The sequence below is a fragment of the Cupressus sempervirens genome, chromosome 4, assembly GCF_028749045.1.
Source record: "Cupressus sempervirens isolate cs-2001-9-10 chromosome 4, ASM2874904v1, whole genome shotgun sequence".
Taxonomy (NCBI): Eukaryota; Viridiplantae; Streptophyta; class Pinopsida; order Cupressales; family Cupressaceae; genus Cupressus; species Cupressus sempervirens.
In genome coordinates this window covers 213,737,283-213,742,210 of record NC_143121.1, presented here as the reverse complement: position 1 = coordinate 213,742,210, position 4,928 = coordinate 213,737,283, and positions in this window count along the sequence as shown.

The following is a 4,928-nucleotide window of genomic DNA, read 5'->3' as shown; positions in this document are numbered from 1 at the left end:
AAACACAACTTTTAAAATCATAAGAAATGGAGAAAAATATCTTGGGATGTTCAAAAATGTGTATAAGTGGTTATGTCAGTGTGATAAATACAAGATGTTTATAGGCAAGCCTTAGTTAGCAGTATTGCCTTTGAGACTTGTAGTTATTGAAGAAGCTTTTAAAAAGAAGGGTATGGATATTATAGGACCTCTTAATCCTCCCTCAAGTGTAGAACAAACCTATATTTTTACTATTTAAGAAGACCACTTCTAATGTAGTGTGCAATTTATTCAAGGAAAATATTCTAGTTAGGTTTGGAGACTGAAAAAAGATAGTATTTGATAAATTTGAAAAATTGTCCTCCAACTATCTATAAATCATTTTCTATGAAAATGGTATACATATTTCCCACTCTCTAGACTACTTTACACAAGTAAATGGTCAAGAAAAGTATATCACCAAGAACCTCATTTCTATCATGAAAAATTTGGTCAGTGAGAATGCTAGAGATTGGCATAAAAAAATATTTGAAGCACTACACAATGATAGATCATCTCCCAAAAGGGTCATAAGAATAAATTATTTTGAACTAGTATATGGAGTGGAAGCTCAATTATCCTTATCCTTTGAATTAGTTCTATCTAAACTTCAAAAGGTGATAGAAGATGAAACATTTCAAATTGCCCTAGAGAGGAGAATCCTCTACCTTGCAAAGATTGAGGAAGAAAAGGAGAGTATAGTAGATCACATCACTATCAACCAAGCATGGGTTAAGAATTTTTTTTTACTATAGGGCCAGACTTAGAAAATTCATGGATAATGACAATGTACTTCTTAGGGAGAAGTGAAGAAAGTCCCAAGGAGTTCATGGAAAGTTTGAAGCCAAGGTACCAAGATGGAATGGAGATTTCCTTATCTTATAATGGGAAAGACCTTACATTATACCATCTATAAGAAATTTAATTTTCCTATTTATTTAATATATAGATAGTTTTATTGTGTTGAAGTCTTGTTTTCTTCTTTAAGTTTTTTTTCAATCCAACTCATTGTTCATATTAGTTAGTTGTGAAACCAAAGATTTTGAGTCCCTCTTTAGTAATTTATAGTCACAATCCCTAGTCAGGGCTAGCTATTATTCCCATTTGCAACTTGATCCCCTTCCATTTTAGTGGTCTTTGGAAAATAATCTTAAAGAGGAATTCTGAACCTTGAACTTGAACCAATTGGTTCAAAGGTTCAAAGATTCAAAGTCACTTGTTCTTATGTCGGGAAAATTTCTTTAATTTTTCTTTTTGTCAAGCCTAAACCCATGTACTAGTTGGTTCAAAGGTTTATCTTTTGTAGTTATACACTTGACATAAAGTTTTCTCTTTCATAGTAGACCATATTAGAAATATGTTTAGATAGATTTCTTGATAGTTTTCATTTATGGCAACACGTATTCAGCATTTAATTTATGCATTTAGAGTTAGAAAATTGTCTAAGTGTTAGAAAATTTACAAAAATACAGTGATAGATGTGATGTGTACAAATGAGTCATTGAGGGTTAGCTTATGTTCCATTAAGGAAAGATCTATGATAGTGTCATGATGACATGTTCCTATGTGTAGATGTGTATAGATAATACAACACAAGTTATGATTGAAATAATAGTATGAGTATTTGACAGAGCACAATAGAGCATAGCAAAGAATTGAGTTGTACAACTTAAGGAATTATTTTGGTAACAAAATAATTACTAATTCATGATAAGCCAAATTTGTGGATATTAATTCATAATTTATTTTACATTATGTCAAGTGTGTGAACACATGAAGGCTGACTGAGTAGAGAATTACTAATCTGTGACGTATAAGTAGAGATCTTATCTTGTGCAACTAAGTGTGATATATGTGGAAGTTTTATGATATGTGAACTATTGTACTAACAACTTGAAAGATATATGATCCTTATGTGATGCAAGATTTGATGTATGATTAAAGAGCAAGCCTAAATTACTAGAATGAGAAATTATTGTATGCATATCTATTCCTGTGAAGAACTTTATTATATAACTACATGTTAGGGTAGTGGGCTCTTATTGTATACATTGTATTTGACCCACTAACTCCTGACAAGGTTGAAGCAACTTCTCATAGGGTTGAGGCTTCTAACAAGGCCTAGTCTACTAATAAGGACTCAATACATTATGTGTACTTCATAGAGTCCTAATAGGGTCAATATCCTTAATAGGATTATTTTGTTTAGTGGACCATCTTGTGGGTATCATTCCCACTAAGGTTTTCCCTTAGCTAGGGTTTCCCTTGTTAAAAAATAATGGTGTTATGAGCTCTCTATGTTCATGGTTATATTTATTGTTCATTGTTGTTAGTTTACTTACATATGCAAGTTATAAAGTAATTAACAATATTCAATTATGGAAAAAAGTTTGTGGAGTACTTATTCACCCTCCCTCCCCCCCCCCACCCCTTGGTATTATCTATTTCTAATAATTGGTATCAGAGGCCAGTTACTCTAAATAAGGTTAATAGCTTTAGTAAGATCCCTATGAATATAGAACAATTAAAGAAAAACCTTAAAGAAGCTCTTGAACAAATTAGCCTTCTTATAGAAGAAAGAAATAACCTTAAAGATAGGTATGAAGAAGAAAAAACTTATATTGGCAAATTGAAAGATAAGATTGACGATCTAAAATTTGGTAAAGAATCATTTGTGTAGACTAGTGAAAATGATGAAGTAGAAAATCACAAGTAAGAAAATAAGATCTTGAAACATGAATTTAAAATTATTGAACTTGACTTGAGTCTTAAGTAACATGGTAGTAAGAATCAACCTCAACTAAAAATTGAGAATGCAAACCTTAGATCCGACCAAGTTGAGTCAAGTAACATTTGAATTAGATACTATTAAGATTGAGCATAAAAAATTAGAAAAGTACCATATCATTGTTAAAGGAGAATTGACACAAGATAAGTAATAGTTAGAGAATTTTATTTTCCAGTAGTGAGAAGATTGATGAACAAATATTTCACCAGAGACCTTCTAATGATAAGATAAGACTTCGATATCTTATTAGAGAGAAATCAACCAAGAAAGTTGAAACTAGAAGAGAATAAGATCTATTTACTGAATCCCCTAAATAATTTGAGCTAAGTAAGGTAGAATCAAGCACAACTACTAAATGTAACATAATGAAAGAAATTGAAAGAAATTGGATTTCTTTCAATACTTTGAGCTAAAGTATTGAAAGAAATTGAAATAGTTGATTTTTCAATGAAATGCAATGACCCTAAGAAAATATAGCAAGTTGATAAACCTAAACAAGATGAATGACCCAAGGAAGTAAGACATGATTTCTAAGGTAGATGTTTCAGATACAACAAAGTTGGTCATATGAAAAGAGATTGCACAGGTAAGTCTTTTAAGCCTATTACTAATTTCTATTATTATAATTGTCATGGTTATGGACATAAAGAAGTAGATTATTAAAAAACTAAGTTTTATGGTAATAATATAAGTAGTAGAATGTTTAGGAAAACTAACCCTATAGGTAATGAAAGAGAGAGATCATAGAGAAAATCCAATTATGAAGAGAGACCTAATGGAGAAAAGAACTAGTTTGTGTGTTACAAGTGTTACAAACCTAGACACATTATAAGAAATTACAGAGCACCTAAAAGTTAGAATGGAACCAATTAGAGAAGAAATACACCTATATGCCAATTATATAATAACTTCAAACATGCAACAAGATATTGCAAAATAGACAAAAGAAATTTCAATAGGAATCCCAACTATAGAAGGAACAACAATAAAAATGATAGAAGGAATGGAAATGGTAGTAACAACAATCAGAGATAAGAAATCAAGGAACATGTTGATGAATTTAAAGAAGCATTTGTTAAAGTTAAGGATCTAAAAAGCTCTTATATAGCTTTGGAGGAAAAATATTCTGATGCACCTAATGAGACATTAAAGTCAACAATTGTTTGTGACTCTTCCTACTTGAGTTAAGCAGTTTCAAAAGAGGTACAAAATCAGTTGGTCAAAAGTGATGTTAGAGATAGAGTTGGAAGTTGCATAGTTATTAGAAGGTAGAGGACATGGCGACAAAGCTATGGTCAACTGGACAAGCTGAGATATGATTTTAGTAAGTAGGAGTTCATAAAAGAAGTTTATTGGTGAATAGATACAATATTTGAATTTGTGGTAGATAAGAAATTAATGTTTAGTTTGATTTGAAATGATTTAAGGATCACAAACAAGATTGTGTGTACCATTTATTTATGTGATGTGTCTTGTGTGAATTGAAGAGTGATTTGAAGTGTGAAAAGAAGTTCTTGAAGCACAAAGTGCAAAAGCCCTAAAATGTGATTTTAAGGCACAGTTTCACAAGTTCCAAAGAATTTTCTTCATGTTGAAGAAATTAGAATCTATATTCATTACAAAATATAAAGTATAGGTGATGATGATATACACCAAGACTTAGGATTCATGTGTAACAATGACCTAACCTTGAAGTCTAAATATGTACACCTTGATGGTTTAAATCTTGTGAAGTATATGTTTTATATGGTGCTCAACAACCATGATTGGACCCAAATCATTATGAGTAGGGTACATGATGATATATTTGTTGAAATTACAGTCATTTTTGTTATTAGTGACACACACTTATTTTGACAGATAGTATCTATCAAGCTTATTGTACAGTTAACAGTGTTAACCAAGCATTTCAGGCTTTACTGAGTTCAAGGAACAATATTCAATTTATGTCGAGTAGTTTCTACCATAATGGTGATCAGCAATGTAAATTGAGCTTCATAAGGTTTAACAAGTTCCTTAGTGTAAATTGTGTTATGTAGTGCTTACCAAGTTGACAGTTACAGTGATGTGAATCTAGTGTTGATCGAGTCACTTAGTGTCAACCAAGTGATTCAATTTATAC